This window comes from Somniosus microcephalus, chromosome 12 (genome assembly GCF_052327205.1).
Source record: "Somniosus microcephalus isolate GS21.2 chromosome 12, FLI_Smic_1.0, whole genome shotgun sequence".
NCBI classification, from domain to species: Eukaryota; Metazoa; Chordata; class Chondrichthyes; order Squaliformes; family Somniosidae; genus Somniosus; species Somniosus microcephalus.
In genome coordinates, this window is record NC_140998.1 from 104,887,136 (window position 1) to 104,910,193 (window position 23,058).

At 47.4% G+C, this 23,058-nt stretch overlaps 1 long non-coding RNA gene across 3 annotated transcripts in view; it reads right to left on the minus strand.

Annotated features, from left to right (window-relative positions):
• LOC147109445 (uncharacterized) overlaps nt 1–23,058 on the minus strand; it is a 144,386-nt gene that overhangs the window by 55,865 nt on the left and 65,463 nt on the right. The window lies entirely within an intron of this gene.

A 23,058-nucleotide genomic window follows, 5' to 3' on the forward strand; every position in this document is an offset into this window, starting at 1 on the left:
GCCAAATGGCCTCCTTGTGTGTTGTTAGTTGGTATGATTGCACTAGGGTGAGGGTGAGTGTGAGGGGTGGTTAAGTCAGATGGGGATGTGATAATGTAGATAGAGCGAGAGGGATGGGTGGACATGCAAAGTATGTCGGTGTGAGTAATGATATGCAGGAGCAGGCTTGTCAAGGCAGAGTGATGGGGATGTGATGAGAGGCACAGCAGGATAAAGTTGAGTATGGCTTTGCACTCACCTTTCCTGAACTAATGAGATCATTGAAGCATTTCCAGCACTGCACCCAGCTCCTCCTGACAACATCCCTGCTGTTGACCGCTTCTGCTATTTGGAGCCAGGCTCGTTTTGTCTTGTCCACCCATCACAAGGGAAGAGGACCTCCCTGCGTGCTCTCACTCCCTCTACAAGCATATGAAGGGAGTCATCTGAGAACCTGGGTACAGCCCTCTGCCTCTGTGCAGCCACATGTGCAAGGCTTAGCAACACTTAAGTGCTCCAATACAGTGCCTGCACAATCCTAGATGAACCTTCAAATGCAATGTGGCCAAGGCTCCTTTAAATATCCCAGCTGGAAGTGAGTCATCGATTACATCATCAGACACACACCATTTAATAGGGCCGGGAAATGTGCAGGCCTGCTTTAAAAGGCTGCATTAAGGGAAAGTTGCTCTGAGGAGCGGCATGAAATGGGGAACAGTGTTGCGACCCGCCACGCCAACCGCCTGCATCCGACCCACCCAGGTAAAGAAAATTCCAGCCATTGTGTTCAGTCCCCTTTTGACATTCCAGACAGCATTCTAAATGCATGCAAATTACAATTTACATATAATCAAATAACACCTTGATCCCGCAGGTGTAAGCCCTCGATCTGCACTTACCTAGCGCGCCGGCCATTGAGCTGTGGGCCCCCGTGGAATTCTGATCCTGGGCCTGCTCCAACTGCCGGCGCGCAGTGCTTGCGTATCCCAGGGGCGCAGTTAGTTTGATGCGTCCCCTGGGATCACGTGGGCCATGGGGAGCCAATCGGAGCAGGGAATGCCCATTCATAAGTTTGACAGGAAGACCTGTAAAAACTTATAAATACTACGGACCCCAAAGCATCACTAAATCTTCAAATAAATTTTTTTTAAATCACATTTTTTAAATAAACTATAAATTACATGAAATAACTATTTTAAACAATAACTTAAATTTTTGAAAAAAATAATTTTATTTTCTAACGGGGCTAAAAATAAACTTACCTTGCTTTAAAGTATTTAAAAATAATAAACCTGTGGAAAAAAATGTTTTAATTTTAATTAATTCACCACTTACCTTGTAAAAAGCAGGCCTTACGCCTGCTTTTTAAATGTGTAACTCCTGGAGACTTACCCTCCCGGGAAAACCTGCAAAGTAAAGCTACGTTCGATGCACATGCGCTGCCTCTCCCGCGCACACGTTCGAACTCTGAACCCCTCCTTTCAGGGGAACAGAAGTGCCGGTTTCCCGCGCATGCGCAGTGCATGCAGGAAACCGGCACTTCCATTGGGCTTACGGGTGAGTACTCACCCGTGGAGACCCGTATATCTGGGCCATTATCATTCGTGCCACAATCCCCATGAATATGGACTGAGTTGCATGTATTTTTCTAAAGATTACACTGTTTGTTTGGTAATCACATTACAATGAAACAGTCCTTTGACACTTGATGTGTTATTTGATAAAAATGGAACTCATAGAACAGTGGATAGTTTTCCTCTGTGCTTATTTTATAATAGAGCCAAACAGTGGAAATGTTGTCAATTTTTAAAAACATTTTTAAATTGATTAATCGACTTTTCTAACACTGTTGTCAAATTCTGTGGGCAGGATTTTCATTGTGCTGTGGAGGCGGGATTGGAGGCGTGCGGGGGGTTAAAATCCCAAAATCGGGGGTCCCGACACCATCCCGCCCCCAACCCGCCTCCATGCCAGTTTCAAAGGAGGCGGGTACCCACCCCGCACTGGGACCCGCCTACCCAAGGCGGGAAGGGATTAGTGCTAATTAACTGCCTGTTAACAGGTAGTTAACAGGCAGTTTTTAGTCTAATCCCTATTTTTAAGGTTGAAGTGTGGGATTCCCGACGGCTTCAAACCACGCCAAGTTAGAGGAGTCGGGCCATCGGGTTGAAGGACTTGGAGGGGTCAAGATGTCGATGTTCACGTGAGTAATGTGTGCATGAGTGCAAAGGTAAGTGTGTTTGGTGTGTCTAAAGTGATTAAAGAAGTGTAAATTACCTTTTCTTACCTTTACAGCCTTCCTTCCTTTAGGTCCTGGGAGTCCATCATCTGACTGGCACAGAAAGCAAAATGGCTGCGAACAGTCAAAAGTGACAGCCTGCAGCTTTCTGTGCAGGAGAGATTTCTAACTGAGTCTGTGGAGAAGGACTCAGGTTAGAAATAAGACTGTCAGTGTTTGACAGCTTCAAACAGCTGTGAAACGCTGATATTTCATCTTTCAAAATCTCTTGACAGATGAAATTTCAGTATGTGACATCACCTGTTGCCGGGTGGCCCTTAATTGGCCTGCTGAGCCTGCTGGGTGGGCTCAACAAGGTCAATCAAGTTAAAATCGCATGGATTGGCCGCATCTCGATGGAGGTGGGACTACAACCCCGAAAGTTGTAGTCCCGCCTCCAACCCGACTCCTCAATGAAAATCCAGCCCTGTGATTATATAGAAGGGTAAGAACATCTTTTCCTTAAACATTGAGAAATACACTTTTTCATGTTAACCATTTATAAGCAATCCTATTCATTAACTTTCAGCCACTTGCAGCAACTTTTCAACAAAAAACAGTTCACGTTTCAGAAAGTTTGATGACTTCTGCTAAACTGATGCTAGCAAAACTTACACTGAAAATTCTACAGATCCGCAATTGAGCTGAAACAGAATGAATACATGCTGGCAGGGTAAGAACACACAAATGCATTTGGTGTATTTTCCAAACTATGTGGCTGGTTTGCTGGAATCTATCAAAGTGTTTATGTTGCATGCGGTAAAAGGAATCAACAGCTCAATATCTTCACCTCTATGGTCCTCAGGCACCAATGGCCCCTCCTTTGGAGGTTGCTCCAGGGAGAAAGTGTAAAAAATTGACTGGCTTTTTGCTAAAATTTCAATGTAGCCTCCAAAGTAAAGAGGTGCATTCTAGGCATCAAACACAGGAGTACCCAACCAAAGCAGCACAAGAAAGAACAGGTGGTCGACCATCCCAGAATGGCACGGGTCCAAGGGAAGAGGATTTTCTAACCACGAAGAGCTACTGGGCAAGAAGTCATGTACCCTCAGTTATAAAGATGGGCGAGACAAATAATTTTACACATAGCCTCACAGACCAGTTACACATTCTGGCACCACTTTTGGAAAGATGCTCTCATTACAAGCAGGTGCTGTGAGAACATGTCATCAACTGGACCCAGAACATTCAGTACTAAACCTGATATGTGATGCATGTTACATTTGTCTTGTTGTTGCTGCAGCATTGAATGCAAGAAACTAGATATCAGGACATGCTTACCTGACAAGGGCATCTGTCAGTGAGACGTGCAAGGAGACATGGATGCCTGGATGATATCAGATAAGTCTCCACTTGTATCTGAAGTGAATTTGAGACAGAGCACATAATGCTGATGTGACTTTGTTTTGTCTGAGTAGGAGGAGCACAGGTTCTTGCAGTACTGAACTCACGCTTACCCCAGAGTTCATTATAGGTTCAGCGCTGTCATTGAACCCAGACTGCTGATGAACTATGTGTTCATTTGCTTCTGGAAGTTACCATGGAGTGAAAAACTCATTCCTGTGTTGAAATTCAGGAGTGATTGTTGTCAATGCTACAAAGTCACTTTGCTATGATTTGAGAATTATGGAAAGAAGAAGAAAAACTTACATTTTGTAATGCTATGTAATACACATTAGGTGCGCTTAGATGTATCAGAGTGCTTTACAGGGTGGTGGATAGCGATTGGACTGAAAAGGAAAGAGGATCAGGAACAGAGACATAAGCCACGGCCCACCCAATTAGAACTTAAGCCCACCCAAATCCTGTCCAAACACAGACGAAATGCAGCAGCAGAGGAGCGTAGTGTAGATTTCCCCAAGTTAGTAGGCAGATATGAGTAGAGCTGCGAAGTCAGCCTTAAAACATACGCTACGAGGGAGATTAGCCACTAGAAAAGGCAATTGGAATAACGGTAAGAGACGGATAACACAAGTGAATGTAGGGTGAACCTCTAAATGTACCATCCTGTATTTCAACATTGCGTCTGTTGGGATGATTGGGAGGGAGCAGCATTTAAAACAAAGTGGCAGCTTGAATTATTTATACATTATAATATAAATGATTTGCTGTGATGTCAGACCTTTGGCCATTGCCTGTCCACCATAAGTTGGGGCCCACCTTGTTGGGGAAAAACCTGGTCAAAGAGGAAGGTGTTAAGGAAGATTTTGAAGGAGGTGACAAGGCACAGATACTGAGGTAGGGAGTTCGAGAAGTCAGGCCAATGTGGCAGAAGGAGCTCTTGCTGTTGGTGCAACGGAAGGAATATGGTTATGAGAACAAATATGTTGGAAGAAAATGCAAACTAATATTTTATAACGGGGTAAATGATAGAAGCTATTTCCCATAATATTACAATTTAAGATCATCAAAATTCAGTGAATAGTATAAGATGGAATCTGCTTTTATTGAATAATTAATAGTAATATTCATCAAATACTCTGCAGACAGTATTATTTTTAAAATTGCAGTTCCACAAACATAAATAACCATATACACATTAGCCTCATAATTAGTATCCAAAAGAAACTGCTGAAAATGTGCACAGAACTGGGTTATACAGATTTGTAAATCTTCCACATACGAGAAGTATTATTTGGCAGCTTTTTCTTCCCATCCCATCCAATTCCCTTTTCTCCACTCCTCCCGCTAAAAGTGTTGACTCATGCACAGGTACTATTTCCAGATACAGCTATGACCAGGGAAGAAGCCTGGTCTAGAAAAGGGAAAACTCGCTCTTCTCAAGTCCAGGGTCAATCAGGATCAGAAAGCTGGCCTGAACAAGCTAACCCCCAAAGGGCACCACACCATTTTCTGGCTCATGGACGTGCTGGATACCAAATCACTACCACGCCCATGAAAACCTGGTGGGACAGAGGTCTCAGGCAGATCTGCAGATGAGAGGGCCTTTAAAAGGCAAATAGACTTTAAAGGTAAGTGCATTAGGCCTTTTAAAGGCCTTTCTTGTAGTTATTTTGGGGTTTTTTTCCCCCTAGATGGCACTTAGGCTTTTATGAACCTTTGTGCCAGTTGCTGTTATTTTTTTTTCCTGAGCACCCTTTACAGGCACTACAGGATTTACCACCAGGAAACTTTTGAGGTGGCGTGTTCTGAGGAAAAGGGGACCAGGCAGGTCAGGCTGCACAAATGGTGTCCTGTGTCCTCCTGCCCATACCACCATTCCAACAGCTGCAAAAATAGGTAGCATACCTCACTTTGGCAGACGTTCCTGGTGGAGGTTCCCAAAGCAGACCCACAGTAGCATCACAATGAGATGTGAATGCCTGTCTATGCTGGAATGCTCTTCAGAAGCATTCCAATTACAGCATGACATGCTTTACATAGTATTGCATTACAAAAGGCATGTTAGGCTGATCAGGAGCCACTGCTGTTATTTCTGTGGGCACAACCGCACAACCTGGGAATGACTGTCACATCCTGCCTTTCTGAGTCATCAGGAGGGCAGATACCTAGCTCTGCCATCTGCTGCAAAGCCACCAGCTGCTGCCATGCCATGCAGGGACAGTAACAGTCAGCTATGGCCTGGAACTTGCCTACACTTTCTTTGAGGCATGCTATAGTGCTGGCCTATCGAATGGTGCTGTGGAATGTCACAGTGAAAAACCCTTGTCACAAGCATCTCCTGCAGCACCACCTCAACTTCAGCAGCTATCAAAGAGGAAGCGAAGTGCTGGGCTGCACTGTCACTTGTCTGCAGACCAATATCTGCACCTAGGGGTTCATTGCCCTTCCTCCTAGCCTCCCCTTCTTAATCCTCTGGCTCTTCAATCTTGGTGATATGCCATCAATGACTCAAAGACAAGGATTCAACTGAAGGCTTTTAATCACTAAGAACATAGCAGCATAGCAGGTCTTCCCACATCGGTTCGTCTGGTAGTGAGTGACTCATACAGCTCCTGAGACCTTTATATGGCAAAAGACAGGGGCATAGCCAATACACACAATAGGAACAAAAGGGTGTGGTTCACACAATACAAGCAGGTAAAATACAAGCAGGTCTGATGAAGGCATATTTCATCACATTCACCCCTTCTACAGATTTAGTCTGTCCGGGGGTGTGATAGTCCTTCCTGAACGTCGCAACAGTACCTCGGGTTCCGACCGGGAGTCCGTGGTGCCCTCCTGGGCATACCCATGTGCCGGGGGTGTTGCAGGTACTTCTGGGGGTGGTGAGGATACCTCTGGGGATGGTGGAGGTTCTTCTGGGGGTGGTGGTGATGGGTCGTCGTCGTCGCTTCCTGCCGAGGCGAGGTCCTTTATGGACACGGTGTCTTCACGCCCGTCGGCGTGCTTGACGTACGCGTACTGTGGGTTTGCGTGGAGTAGGTGTACTGCCTCCACGAGGGGATCCGTTTTGTGGCCCCTCACATGCTTCCGTAACAGGACTGTCCCTGGGGTGGAGAGCCACGAGGGTAGGGATGCTCCTGAGGTTGATTTGCGGGGAAAAACAAACATCTTCTCGTGGGGAGTGGCGTTAGTAGCAGTACACAGTAGCGACCTTATCGAGTGGAGTACGTCTGGGAGGACCTCCTGCCAGCGGGAGGTGGGGAGGCCTTTAGACCTTAGTGCTAAGGTGACCGCCTTCCACACTGTCGCGTTCTCCCTCTCCACTTGCCCATTACCCCGGGGGTTATAACTAGTGGTCCGACTCGTGGCTATCCCCTTCGACAGCAGGTATTGGCGCAGTTCATCGCTCATGAACGACGCCCCCCTGTCAGTGTGGATGTAGTTAGGCATGCCGAACGTGCAAAACAGGTTGCCGAGGCACTTGATGACCGTGGCACTGGTCATATCTGGGCAGGGGTAGGCGAATGGGAAGCGGGAGTACTCGTCCACAATGTTGAGAAAGTACACATTGCGGTCGGTGGAGGGGAGTGGTCCCTTGAAATCTAAGCTCAGGCGCTCGAATGGCCGTGTAGCTTTGATCAGGTGGGCTCGGTCGGGTCTGAAAAAACAGGGCTTGCATTCCGCACAGATGCGGCAGTCCCTGGTCATAGACCGGACCTCCTCGATGGAATAGGGCAGGTTATGGGATTTTATAAAGTGGAATAGCCGGGTGACCCCCGGGTGGCAGAGGCCATTGTGGAGGCCCTGTAGCCTGTCCCCCTGGATGCTGGCACACATCCCTCGTGACAGGGCATCGGGGGATTCGTTGAGGGCCCCCGGCCTATATATTATGTCGTACTCAAACGTGGAGAATTCGATCTGCCACCTGAGAATTTTGTCGTTCTTGATCTTCCCCCTCTGTTTGTTGTTAAACATGAAGGCTACCGACCGCTGGTCGGTAAGCAGGGTGAAGCGTTTGCTGGCTAGGTAGTGCCTCCAGTGCCGCACTGCCTCCACTATGGCGTGGGCCTCCTTCTCTACCGAGGAGTGCCTGATCTCGGGCCCTTGGAGGGTTCTTGAGAAAAAGGCTACGGGCCGCCCATCCTGGTTGAGGATGGCTGCTAAAGCGAAGTCGGACGCATCGCTTTCGACCTGGAAAGGGATGTTTTCGTCCACTGCCTGCAGCGCGGCCTTCTCAATGTCGTGTTTAATGCTGTTGAAGGCGGCGTGGGCCTCGGCTGTGAGCGGGAAGGACGTTGATTTCAGGAGGGGACGGGCCTTGTCGGAATAATTGGGGACCCATTGGGCGTAATAGGAGAAGAACCCCAGGCACCTTTTCAGGGCCTTGGGAGTGTTTGGTAGGGGTAGCTCCCGTAGGGGGCGCAATCGGTCGGGGTCCGGACCGATTTCCCCGTTTTCCACCACGCAGCCCAGGATACAGAGGCGCGTGGTGCTAAAGACACACTTATCCTCGTTGTAAGTGAGATTGAGTCTGAGGGCGGTTTTCAGAAATCTCGCGAGGTTTGAAGCGTGGTCTTGCTGGTCGTGGCCGCAGATGGTGACGTTGTCTAGGTATGGGTAGGTGGCTGTTAACTGGTTCTCATCGACCATGCGGTCCATCTCCCGCTGGAAGACCGAGACCCCGTTCGTTACCCCAAAGGGGACTCTGAGGAAGTGGTAGAGACGTCCGTTCGCCTTGAAGGCGGTGTATGGATGGTCCTCTGGCCTAATGGGGAGCTGGTGGTATGCCGATTTTAGGTCGATGGTGGAAAACACCCGGTATTGCGCGATTTGGTTAACCATATCCGCTATGCGGGGCAGAGGGTAGGCGTCTAGCTGGGTGTATAGATTAACCGTCTGGCTATAATCTATCACCATCCGCTTCTTTTCGCTACCCTTAACTACTACTACCTTGGCGCACCACGGGCTGGTACTGCATTCAATGATACCCTCCCGCTTGAGTCTTTCTACTTCCGACGCAATGAACCGTCTATCCTCCCAGCTGTACCGCCTACTCTTGGTCGCTATGGGTCGACAGTTGGGTGCGAGGTTGGCGAACAGAGAGGGCGGCTTGACCTTCAGGGTAGCCAGACCGCACACTGTGAGGGGCGGCTGGGACCCACCGTAGGTAAGCGTGATACTTTGGTGGTGGTACTGGAAGTCCAGACCCAAGATCACGCTCACACAGAGATCTGGCATTATCAATAGTTTAAAATCTCTGTAATCATTGCATTTTACCGACAACATAACCGCGCAGAAACCTGTAATTTTTGAGGTATGAGTCTTATCGGCCATGGCGATTTTGCCCTGTGTGGGGACTATCGTTAGAGAAAGTCGTTTTACCAGGCTAGGATGAATAAAGCTTTCGGTGCTCCCGCAGTCAATCAAGCATTTAACCTTGTTCCCGTTTACCTCTATGTCCATCATCGATTTAGACAATGGATGTGGCCTGGATTGATCCACTGTGATTAAGGCCACCAGTGGGTCCTGGAGGTCCGTGTAGTCGGGGCAAGATGGTGGACTCCATGAGGGTGGACAAGATGGCTTCCAAGATGGCCGCTCCCACGGCGCGCACGCGGCAGTGGTGGAGTTGGAGGCGGGGTTCCCTCTGCAGACTTTGCTGAAATGTCCTTTCTTCCCGCATTTAAAACAGGTGGTGCCCTTCGCTGGGCACAGATGCCTGGAGTGTTTGTCCTGACCGCAGAAGTAGCATTTCGGGCCCCGATGCATCGTGGCAGTAGTGGGGCTCCTGGGTGGAGGCTGGGGCTCCGATGGTGCTGGGCTGGCCTGAGACCTGGGAGGTGAAGATGGCTTCCAAGATGGCGGCCCCCACGGCACGCACGAGGCGGAGTGGGCCGCGTGGCCTGGGGAACAGGATTCAGAGTTCCTCTGGGCCATATCCAGCGATCACGCTATATCTATAGCCTGTTTTAAGTCCAGTCCCTCCTTTTCAAACAGTTTCTGCCGAATATAATTTGAACTGAGGCCCGCAATAAGGGAGTCTCGAATCAGCTCCTCCGTGTACGCGATAGCAGACACGGCCTTACAGTTACAGTCTCTGCCCAGTACTTTTAGGTTTAGTATAAAGTCCTCTAGTGACTCACCATGCCGCTGCGTGCGAGTAGTCAGAAGATGCCTGGCGTACACCACGTTTATTGGCCGCGCGTAGTGGGCCTTCAGGATGGTGCAGGCCTCCTCGTAGCTGGTGGCATCTTGGATGAGAGGGGAGACCCGATGGCTCACCCAGTTTTGCAGGATTCCCAGTTTCATGTCTCCGGTAGCGGTTTCGGCTGCGGCTATGGCAGTGGATGAGTTTGCAATGAAAAATTCGAAGCATTGGAACCAGTGTCCGAACTGAGTGGCTGCGTCTGAGGCATGGGGGTCCAGATCCAAGCGCTCTGGTTTCAGGAGTCGATCCATCTTGGTGTTTTAGTGATTAAAATTGATATGCCATCAATGACTCAAAGACAAGGATTCAACTGAAGGCTTTTAATCACTAAGAACATAGCAGCATAGCAGGTCTTCCCACATCGGGTTCGTCTGGTAGTGAGTGACTCATACAGCTCCTGAGACCTTTATATGGCAAAAGACAGGGGTGTAGCCAATACACACAATAGGAACAAAAGGGTGTGGTTCACACAATACAAGCAGGTAAAATACAAGCAGGTCTGATGAAGGCATATTTCATCACACTTGGCATAAGGTTGAAATACCTTTTGATGCTCTTCAGAAGTTTTCTAAATTTTTGCACTCCTTCTTGTGACACTCCCGCTCAATTGTCCCTGTTCTTTTAAATTTAACCAGCACAATTTTTCTCTCCTAGCAGTGGCATCATCCCTTGACCCACCTGGAGTTACATCTGGAGTTGTGATTAATTATGCAGACAACGTTAAACTGGAACATTGAATACCACTATCACTTAAGATTCATGTCTTAAAGCAGTGTAAACCAAATCAGGACTGCTTTACTCTGTGAATCACAGAGTTGTCAATATTAGAGATCTTTTGAGAGTAACGTTTAGGATACAAACATATAAAAACAAATAAATGAAAACTAAGGAGAGGAAAATACCAGTGTTGTGTCGGTACCTTTCTACCTAGACACAATTTAGGACTCAGAACTCAGAGATTCAAACATGAAGTGCTTTATTGGAAGGAAAGGAAGTTCTGGCAAGTTCCGAACAAAGAGAGCTAAACTTAACCGAGAGAATACCCAACCATTTATCTCCTGTGACAGCGCCACCACAGGTGGGAGGAGAACACACAATACATAACATTTCCTCCCCTCTTAAATGGAAGGTCCACATTATTCCTCAATAGGTAAGTTACTTTCAATACACTCAACTAACCTAGGGTAGAGGTAGACTGCCTCAAACCCTGACTTTACCCTGGGGTTTATTCTGCCCCAGTCTTGTGGGTAAGTCACTAAGCCTACAGATCCAAGCGTCTTGGAGGCCGCCGCTCTCTGACAGGATACCGGCGGTCATTGCTGGCTTCCACAGCAGTAGGCATTGACACAGGCCTGGATGGAGAAGGTGCCTGTGTCAGTTGAAAGTCAGGAGTTTGCACAGGTGGAACAGTCTCTTTGACTTCCTGTGTTGGAGAAGAGCACTGTGGCAAAGGATGCTGGTTTGCGGTATCATTCGGAAACAGTTCAGGACAACCAGCCGTTGGAGCCTCTGTGGCTGTCTCTGCTCCTAGCAACAGTTGATCTGTGTGTCTTCTCCAGACAATGTCCTCAGCAGTCTCAACCGTGTAAGACACAGGGCCCGTCTGCGCGATCACCGTAGCAGGAACCCATTTCGGTCCAGTTTTGTAGTTTCAAGCTAGGACGTGCTCTCCCGGATGAAACTGTCTCTCCTTGGCTCTTTTCTCTCTCTTTTCAACTTGAGCTTGTTGTTGATGATGGACAACCTGCTCTGCCCTTGGAGGTTTGAGTAAGTCAAAACTTGTCCGCAACTGCCTCTTCATCATGAGCGAAGCGGGGGAAGTTTTGGTTGTGGCATGCGGCTCGTTCCTGTAGGACAACAGGAAGCTGTTCAGACATTGGTAGATTGAGCCCTGACCTTGCGATGCCTTCAAGGCGTGCTTCAAAGTTTGCACGAACCTTTCTGCCTGGCCGTTAGTAGAGGGATGATAGGGCACAGACCTGATATGTTGGACACCATTCACATGCAGGAAGGTTGCAAACTCCTGTGATACAAATTGTGGACCATTGTCACTTACTGTTAGATCCGTGGTTCAGTGGATAAAGAATTACACGGATGCCGCACATAAATAAACAACAGGTCTTTACTGGCATCCACTGTGTACATTAATGGCCCCTGCCTTGTACATATCGTTCCGGGTTGCCACTTCTCTGTTCGATAGTCATGGGCCAAGACTGGTTGCCCTACATTGAAGCTCCTTGTCGGCTTCTCGTTGATGTGCTGGAATTGTTTGTCCTCAACATTCCTTTGCACATTTGGTCTGAGCAAATCCAGACGAGATCTCAACCTTCTGTTAAAGAACATCATGGCCGGGGTCTGGTTGGTAACTGCATGTGTCGTGTTTCGGTAGGCTAATAAGAAATTGTCCATCTTATGCTGTAGTGGAATTTCCTCGTCGCACATGGCCTTTATCGCCTTCTTAAAGGTTTGTACGAACCTCTCAGCCAATCCATTGGTGGCTGGATGATACGGGGTGGATGTGTAATGCCTTACCCCATTCCTTTTCATGAATTTTTGGAACTCGTCGGACACAAACTGTGGTCCATTATCAGAGCAGATCTGCTCTGGCAAACCGTTTCTGGCAAATATGGTCTGTAGGACTGCAATCGTTTTCTCTGTAGTGGTTGAAGACATCTTTATCACCTCAGGCCACTTTGAATGAGCATCCACTGCCATTAAGAACATTGAGTCCATGAATGGACCAGCGAAATCAATGTGCACCCATTGCCATGGAGAGGAGGGCCACTCCCATGGGTGTAGAGGGGCATGTGGTGGTGCATTTTGGACCTTCTGGCATCCTAAGCAGCTCTTAGTTAGGTCTTCGATTTGTTGATCGATTCCCGGCCACCACACATAAGCCCTAGCAAGGCTTTTCATTTTCACTCCCCCCAGATGACCTTCATGTAGCTCCTTTAGCACTCTCTCCCTTAACTTGGGTGGAATCACCACTCTGGATCCACACATCACTGTCCCCTGGCATACTGACAGCTGTTCTCTTCTGGATGAGAATGCTGGCAACAGTGAGTCGCCATGTGTTGGCCATCCCCTCACCGTCAATTCATATACCCGTGACAGCGTCGGATCATTGCGGGTCTCCTTCTCTATATCTGCGTTTGTTACTGGCAATCGTTCAATTATCGACGAATAAAATATCTCGATAGGGTCCACTGCTGGTGCTTCCTCCACCGTAGGCAGTGGCAGGCGCGATAGCCCATCAGCGTTCCCATGCTGTTTCGTGCCTTTATATTCTATTTCATATTGATTCGCCCCTAGAAACAGGGACCATCTTTGTAACCGCTGTGCAGTCATTACTGGCACGCCCTTCTTAGGATTAAAGATGGAGACAAGTGGTTGGTGGTCAGTCAGCAAGGTGAACTTCTGCCCATGCAGATAATGGTTGAATTTTCTTACTCCCCATACTAGGCTGAGGGCCTCCCTGTCAATCTGGGCGTAGTTGCGCTCGGCTGAAGTTAGTGACTGAGACGCAAAGGCCACTGGCCTCTCCAACCCGTCTGGGAATTTGTGCGACAGCACCGCTCCAATGCCGTAGGGTGATGCATCACATGCCAAACGAATTGGTAGTGCTGGGTTGAAATGGGCCAACACCTCTTTTGGTGTGATCAATTCTTTACACTTCTGGAAAGCTCGTCTACATTCGTCATCCCACTTCCATGGTACCCCTGTTTGCAGCAGGGTGTTCAGCGGGTGTAGTACCGTAGACAAATTTGGTAAGAACTTGTGGTAATAGTTTACCAGCCCGAGGAACGACCTCAGTTGTGACACATTTTCCGGTGCTGGAGCCTTGACTACTGCCTCAATCTTGTCAGGGGACTTATGTAACCCCTCTTCATCGATGACGTGGCCGCAATACGTGATCTGTTTCTGGAAAAACTCGCACTTGTGGCGATTAGCTCGTAGCCCATATTCCTTTAATCTGGCGAGCACCTTCTCCAAGTCAGCGAGGTGATCACCGTCATTTTCGCCCGTGACCAAGATGTCGTCCAAATAACACTGGGTCCCTGGAATCCCTTGCAGGACCTGACCCATCGCCCTTTGCCAGATAGCCGGAGCCGAGGCTACTCCAAACACCAGCCGGTTCTATTGATAGAGACCTTTATGGGTGTTGATCGTAAGGTAATGTTTCGAAGCTTCTTCTACCTCCATCTGCAAGTACGCCTGGGCTAGATCAATTTTGGTGAAGCGTTTACCACCAGATAGCGAGGCGAAAATATCCTCAATTCGTGGAAGCGGATATTGCACCGTGTGAAGGACTGGGTTCACTGTCACCTTAAAATCCCCACAGATGCGGCTCTTCTTTGGTTCCCCAGGCGTATTATTCAACGACCTCTTCATTATAGGGACGATGGGTGTAGCCCACTCGCTCCAGTCCACTTTGGATAGTACTCCTGAACGTTCCAACCCTTCCAGCTCTGCTTCAACCACTGGTCTGATCGCATAAGGCACTGGTCTGGCCTTCAGAAACTTTGGGCCAGTTAGCATTTTCCAGGTGTGACGTCGTCATCCTTTTTGGCCTCCACCTTCAGTGCCTGTATGGAATGCCAATCTAAATGTATCTTCCGGATCCACTCACGTCCTAGCAGTGGTGGTCCTCCATTTGGCAATAAATATATATCCATTTTAGGTATTTCCTGACCTTTATATGTCACCTTCACCCTTATTTTTCCTTTGGGGTAGGCTTTTTGCCCCGTATACGTCTTCAAGACAATCTCTGTAGCTTTCAAGGGTATGTGTGAAAATAGCCGCTTGTAGTCTCTTTGATTTATGACTGTTAGAGCTGACCCTGTGTCCAATTCCATTTCCACTTGGACTCCGTCTATCTTGAGTGTAACCCAGATAGTCTGGTGATCCTCTATTTCGGTTACATTATGTAGTTTCAGACAACCCAGCTCCTTGCTTCCGGAGTCTGTGTCACTTTTCTGTTCGTCTGAACCACTGTCCATCACCTGGTGTACCTTTTTGTACTTCTCCTGTGGAGATTTCTTACTGTTGGTTTTCTTCCCAGACCTGCAGACTCTTGCTATGTGTCCTGCTTTCCCACACTGTCTGCACACTTGGTCCTTGAACCAACAATCTTTCTGGTCATGTGTTGTTCTGCCACAGTGATAGCACTTCCCTGTTCAATAGGTCATTTCGTTGGTGCCGTATTCTTGCGGTCTCCGTTGTATCTCTGCAGCGCCCCTTGCGGCTGCTTCGTGTGATACTGCCATACTGAAAGCTTAAGGTCCTTTTCTGATAGAAGCTGTTTCTGGGTTCCTTCACTTTGTAGCCCACACACAAACTTGTCCCTTAATGTGTCTGCTAGTCCCGCTCCAAATTGGCAGTATTTCGATAGCTTGCGCAGTTCCATTAGGTACTCAGCATTGCTTTCGTCTTTGTGTTGGTTCCTTTTATGGAACTTAAATCGTTCTGCTATCAGCAGCGGTGTGGGGTTTAAGTGGTCCTGTAGGATTTCTACTATGCTTTCAAAATTCTTGTTTACCGGCTTCTCTGGGGTTATTAGATTTCGCAGTAACCCATAAGTTTTTGCACCCATGGAATTTAACAGAACCAGTGCTTTATTAGCATCTGGCACTTCATTCGCCCTGCAGTACACCTCAATACGTTCCACATATGTCGCCCAATCTTCGACTTCATTGTCGAACGTAGAGATACTGCCACTCTTCGGCATCCTTGGTTGTGCGTTAACTATCACCAATGGCGCCTCCCGTGCTTCCCCTTCTTCTCCGCTGGCACAAAATGGCGTCTCCCGCGCTTTCCTTCCTTCCCGCGCTCGCCCGTCTTCTCCGCAGCGGCTTCGCAAAATGGCGTCTCCCGCGCTCTTCCTTCTTCTCCGCGGCTCAATGGCGCCTCCCGCGCTCTCCCTGCTTCTCCGCGGCTCAATGGCGTCTCCCCTTGCTTCGCCCCGTGGACCCTGATCAGCCCGTGATCCCTGGCTGTGCTCTGCGCGTTCATCTCTTGATATTTGTCGACGCCGCTCAGTCTAGAACCCAGCTGTTTCTTACCCTCTCTCCCTCCGGTTTTGCAGTATTTTCCCACGATGCCGCCCGGTGATCAACCCCCGGCTGCGCCCTGCTCTCTTCACCCTTTTTCTTACCCCGTCGACGCTGCCCGGCTCTCTCTCTCTACCGTCGGTCGGCTCCAGCCGCCGCTGCTCAGGAAGGGTCTGCTCAGGACCTGTTGTCGATCTCTTACTGCTCGTTGTGGCTGGGGAACCAAGCCCGGCTCTCCACAGCCTCCCCAGCGAAGTTGGATCTCTGCCTGACTGCTGGGCGGTTGCTCGCGGTCGACGCCCGTGTTCCTGGACTCGACTATTTTTTTGTTTTTTGTTTAATGTTGCAGGTAGATTCGCATCAACACTTGTCGCCACTGTTAGATCCGTGGTTCAGTGGATAAAGAATTACACGGATGCCGTACATAAACAAACAACAGGTCTTTACTGGAGGAGGGTCATCGCTAGACTGGAGTACAGAGGCATGCGCACAGCTTATATACCGGTGTGGTTACTGCCGGTACTACAGTATACAGGAGCTGTAAAAAGTAGTTCCGACTTAAAGCACATACACTACACTTACGAGTTGTTCCGGTGAGCCATAACGGCTGAACATCTCACCAAGTTTCTCAATTGTTTTCTCTGCCGTGGTAGACCTCATCACAGCGACCTCCGGCCACTTGCTACGAGCGTCCACAACCACCATAAACATCTTCCCTTCGAAAGGACCGGCGAAGTCCACATGTACTCGCTGCCACACTTCTGCAGGCCAATCCCAGGGGTGTAGGGTTGCCAGCTGTGGAACATTCCGGACCCTTTGACATGGGGAACATGTTTTGGCTTTCTCCTCAATATTCCCATCGAGACCTGGCCACCAGAAGTAGCTTCTTGCCATTTCCTTCATCCGAACCATCCCACTGTGGCCTGTATGAAGTTGTTGCAGTATAGGTTCCCTCAGAGGTGGCGAATGATGACACGGCGTCCCCAAAGAAGACAACCTGCCTGGACGGAGAGCTCATTTCTTTTTGAAACGTAAGGTTTCAAACTAGGAGAATCTCCTATCGCTCTCCCTCGAATGACATCGTCCATTACCTCAGACAGGACTGGATCGTTGCGGGTGTACCTTCGCACCTGAACTGCAGTGACAGGTGCTCCCTCCACTTGTCTAAAGTAGAAGATGTCTATCTGACGAGGCTCTGGAGGAGTAACAGGCAAAGGTAGCCTCGAGAGACCGTCTGCGTTGCCGTGCAAGTCTGATTTGCGATATTTGATGTCGTATGTGTGTCCTGACAACAGTAAAGCCCACCTTTGCATCCTGCTTGCAGCGAGAGACGGAATTCCAGTGTGGGGCCCGAAGATTGAAGTCAATGGACGGTGGTCTGTCAGGAGTGTGAACCTTCTCCCAAACAGGTACTGATGAAATTTTCGAATTCCCAAAACGATTCCCAAGGCCTCGCGCTCGATCTGCGCATAGTTACTCTCGGCCTTGTTCAAGGTGCGTGATGCGAAGGCGATAGGTTTCTCTTCACCCGAAGGCATGATGTGGGATATGACTGCTCCCACACCAGATGGTGATGCATCACATGCTAGCTGCATGGATAGCTTTGGGTCGAAGTGTGTCAGGACCTCCGAATTCAGCAATGCTTTCTTTGCTTGGGCGAAAGCTTCGTTGCACAGTTCAGTCCATTTCCATGTTTTGCCTTGACATAGCAACTGATGTAACGGCTTCAGCAATGTTGCTAAGTCTGGAATAAACTTCCCATAGTAGTTAAGTAGCCCCAGAAATGAACGTAACTGGCTCACATTCTGGGGTGCTGGGGCCTCCACGATCGCCTTGACCTTTGGCGGCGCCTTATGCAGGCCAGTAGCGTCAATCACATGCCCCAGGTACTCAACTGAAGACTGAAAGAATTCACATTTGTCTTTACGAACTCTGAGTCCGTACTCTTTCAGTCGTTGTAGTGTCGCATCCAAGTTCAGAAGATGATCCTCCTCATTTGTCCCAGTGACAAGGATGTCATCCAGGTAGCACTGGACTCCTGGCAGTCCACTCAAAATCTGATCCATTGCCCTTTTGAATAGAGCAGGGGCCGACGTAATTCCAAACGGAAGGCAGCAGTACCTGTATAGCCCCTTGTGTGTCACAATTGTCAGCAGCTCCTTTGATTTGTCATCGACATGCATTTGTAGATAAGCCTGGCATAAGTCTATTTTGCTGAACTTTTGCCCTCCGGCCAGGCCCGTAAAAAGATCATCAATGAGGGGAAGAGGGTACTGTTCCACAGACAGCACCGGGTTAATAGTCACTTTAAAATCCCCGCAGATTCGAACAGATCCATCCTTTTTCAGGACAGGAACAATGGGTGCACAATACATAACAACCAGCTGGTCTTATACAAAGGCAATATAGTACTTATTGTTTTGTACTTAACTATCCTGGCAATTTTTCCTAACTCTCTATTTGCTTTTGCAATAGTCTTGCGGTGCTGGTTGTGAACTTTCAGAGATTGAGATATGTCTTTCTCTCACTCAACAGCCTTAAGTTTGCAACCCTGCATGATGAATACATGCTTGGCATCAGTCTTACCCATAAAGCGTAACATTAGCTTTATCTATTATTAATTATGTCTGCCAGATATGGGCCCAGGTCGGGAAGAGTAAGGCAGATTGCAACTGCACAAGCATAAAAGTTCTGAAATTCCACACAACCAATTAGACTGGACTTGTGACACTGAGCTGAGATTGCGTTGGCTGATCCTCTGCTGTGCTGACTTCACCATAATTAGTGGGGTCAGCTCATTTAAATATCCATTGGCTGTTGCTGTATAAAATAGGAATATTGCACTGGGGGTGTTTGCACATTAGAGTGTAGTCTTTAAATAGCTAAATCTGGATAAAGATTGCAGCAGCAGCCATGGGGAGCAGCAGGTTAGTAGTAAAGTGTTTAACTTACTAAGTTGACTGGCAGGTATTGTAAGGTTCATAAAATTTCGGCAGCCTCCGAAGATTATTTGATTAAAGAAAACCTGGTTGGAATGTACTTAAAAAACCCAGGACATTAAAGATGGCTGTAGCTGGCCTCGTGGCAAAAGAGAAAAGACAGCCTGTATGAATATAAAAGCAGGATCTCCCAGCACTGGCTGGCGCAAGGTACTTGAAGCTGTCAAGCAACTGCGGTTAGGAAGTTTCAACATGGAACAAAGGAAGCCCTCAGCAGTGTTGACTCAAGGGCTTAAGTGATTGCTGTCAATCTAGTTGCGGTTAGGCTGTAACCACAGAACAAAGGATTGTTTACACGAGCACTCAAGTACTGTTTACTGAGCACTCACAGGACAAAGGATTGTTTACACTAACATTCAAGTACTGTTTACCGAGCACTCAAGAAACCAGTGGGACATTTTTCAAACTGGGACAGCTCCATTCACAAACCAGTTAAATGAATGGGAAACGCATTCAAACCCATTACGGTCAATGGGGACAAATTGGTCCCTTTTTGTGTAACCCAGATACATCCAAATTTGGGCGCGAAGATAAGGGCTCCCAATGGGGTATAAAGGTAGCCCCTCAGGAAGCCATTCTCTCTCTCTCTACCGCCTCACCTCCAGTGCCCTGCCTTCAAGAGGAACATCACAGCCCACCCAAAGAAGTGGAATACCCGCAGTTACTTTTGAATCACTGGGGTATCTCTACTTCGGGCAGTGAAAATCCAAGGCAGACCGCAGGGCACGGAGCAGGCGTTTCAACATCGTAGACTGGTGAGCATAAACTTTCTGGCCCATTACAAGGCAACCTAGATAGGTATAAGGGGTGGGAACTAAAGGGGAATTTTGTTAAATTGTTATTTTAGTCAATTTTCCCTCGATGTGTCCGTCTTTTCTCCTCCCCGTTAAGTAGAGGTGTGCTGTATTCATAATTATTTTCACTGTATAGCAATTTATTCTTTATTTCAATAAACGTTGGTTTTCTTTGCACCCAACCACTGGCCTCGTCTTGTCTACATCGCTACTGAAATAAGTCCGGCGGTCAGAACCAAAGGGGAAGCGATTTGAACCGCACGGGGCTGGAACAACTCAGACACACGGCTGACTGACCAGGCAAATACCCCATACCAAAAACCCCTACAGTATCTGTAATAGATGCTTCATGTGTGATTCCACCTTTCAAGAATTTCTTCCACTAGAGGATTTGGAAGAGATAGCCAATGAAGGGAAATGGGCATTACAAAGAGGCTGACAATTGCAATGAGATGGCCCTCCAAACCTTAATGAGATTCAGCAAAGGAGAGACAGGCTGCTGGTGGGAAGTTGCAAAAAAGTGGAGGAAGATGGCACTGGCACTGGCACTAGATGAATTTTCACCCCTCAGAGTAAGTGTGGAGCCAGGTTACAGTCACATTGCATGAAAACTGCTTGAATGGTTGATGGGATGGAAATTGGAAGAATAGAAGGAGGCGGACTGGCAGTAGCCATTTTTATGTGTTACTGTTGGATGTAAATGAGGGAGTGGGAGGCAAAGGGAAAAGCCACAAAAAATTTACAGGCGAGTTGTCGATGCAATTATCATGGCTGGAAAACCTACAGGAAAGCATAATGGGGCAGTGTCATGTTCAGAATTCCACACTTCTGAAGGTCACAATGTTTATATTTGCAAATAGCCATCAATTTAGTGAAAAAATGAATAAATGTAATAGCATTTGGGACTATAAACAAAGTGGAGACATGACTACATTTCTCAAAATGAAAATTCAATGTCATGGAATTCAACATAAGTACCCATGGAGATTCTTTAGTAATAACACAGACCTTGAGGTTCATACATTCAAATCTTTAAAATGTATACTTCAAATTATGTAAAATATTCTTTATTCTTTAAATAAAAACTGAATGTGTAGTAATGTTTACCAATTTAAACCTTATCACTCTGTACCCAAATTTGAAATACAGTTCATTTTTGTAATTTGGGCCAGTATCTTCCTTTAATGCTAATTATTTTTATTCTCAAATTCAAGTATGTATTTCAGAAAATATATTGTTTGTTATTAGAGCAGTTGTACATTTTCATGCATTTTATAAAGCGGTATTTTCCCTATGCTAAAAAGTGTTACTGAGATGCATCTTTGTTAAAATAACCATTCAATTTTTAATTTTCAAGAACAGATATAGGAGTGATTTAACTTATTTGGACCATGCTAAATCGCCGGTGAATTAAATATGTCGCTACTTTTAATTAGAAGAATTACATAATTACAAATAAAGAAAATATGGCCCTTTGGTAAAAGCGAGATGTTTGTAAGAGCTATAAAATATTTCTTCTGAACATCTGTGAAGGTACTGAATGAGAGAAATGTGCATGAGTCAAATAATATTTCAAAGAAGTCAGGAAAAATTGAAAGCGGTCAGAAGGTGACATGTTTAACCTGATTTACAATATAGAGTTGAGCAAAATTTGGCGCTGTTGAAAAATGAGCTCACAAATCACAGTGACTTGCATAAAGTACCCCATGTTCTGCATGTCCTACTTTTATGTAAAGAGGTCACAAAATCACTTTCTGCTGACATGCAGAAGGTTTAGAATCTTTTCACCTAGTCACTAGTTATTTATGGAGACTGTTTTCTTTTACACAGAGTAGGTTTTCAAAGCTCCTGCCTGAATTACACCACCCACTTAAGAAAAGCAAAGGCAACAATGTGGTAGCACACGTGTTCACAAATACTGAACACAGCTTCATTTGGTGAGGTTTAGTTTTAGTCTTGTAGGTTTTAACTTTTGGGCTGAGAGCGCTGGTTGCCTATCCATTCCAGGGGCAAAGAGGCCGGAGCCATTTTGAGGCCCGGGCCTCATTTAAATGCAACATTAATTTTAACTTGGACTTCCCAACTGTCAAAAGATGTAGATGGCTAGTCACTTCCTGAGCTCCTGTTAAAGTCACTTGCTCCTTTTCATATTTGTTTTTCCTGTTCTGCCATAATTTTGTAATCTGTAACAGGAATGGTAGCGTAGTGGTAATGTCACTGGGCTAGTAATCCAGAGGCCTGGACTAATGATCCGGAGACATGAGTTCAAATCCCACCACGGCAGCTGGCGAATTTAAATTCAGTTAATTAAATAAATCTGGAATAAAAAGCTAGTATCAGTAATGGTGACCATGAAACGATCGGATTGTTGTAAAAACCCATCTGGTTCACTAATGTCCTTTAGGGAAGGAAATATGCTGTCCTTACCTGGCCTGGCCTATATGTGACTCCAGACCCACAGCAATGTGGCTGACTCTTAACTGCCCTCTGAAATGGCTTAGCAAGCCACTCAGTTGTAATTAACTGCTACGAAACAAAATAATAAGAATGAAACCAGATGGACCACCCGGCATCGACCTCGGCACCAGCTACGGACACGACAACGGCACACCCAGCCCAGTCGACCCTGCAAAGTCCTCCTCACCAACATCTGGGGACTTGTGCCAAAATTGGGAGAGCTGTCCCACAGACTAGTCAAGCAACAGCCTGACAAAATCATACCTTTCAGCCAATGTCCCAAACTCCTCCATCACAATCCCTGGGTATGTCCTGTCCCACCGGCAGGACAGACCCACCAGGGGTGGTGGCACAGTGGTATACAGTCGGGAAGGAGTGGCCCTGGGAGTCCTCAACATTGACTCCGGACCCCATGAAGTCTCATGGCTTCAGGTGAAGCATGGGCAAGGAAACCTCCTGCTGATTACCACCTACCGCCCTCCCTCAGCTGATGAATCAGTCCTCCTCCATGTTGAACACCATTTGGAAGAAGCAGAGAGTAGCAAGGGCACAGAATGTACTCTGGGTGGGGGACTTCAATGTCCATCACCAAGAGTGGCTCGGTAGCACCACTACTGACTGAGCTGGCCAAGTACTGAAGGACATAACTGCCAGTCTGGGCCTGCGACAGGTGGTGAGTGAACCAACACGAGGGAAGAACCTACTTGACCTCGTCCTCACTAATTTACCTGTTGCAGATGCACCTGTCCATGGCAGCAGTGACCACCGCACAGTCATTGTGGAGATGAAGTCCCATCTTCACACTGAGAACACCCTCCATCATGTTGTGTGGCACTACCAACGTGCTAAATGGGATAGATTCAGAACAGATCTAGCAGCTCAAAACTGGGCATCTATGAGGCACTGTGGGCTATCAGCAGCAGTAGAATTGTATTCCACCACAATC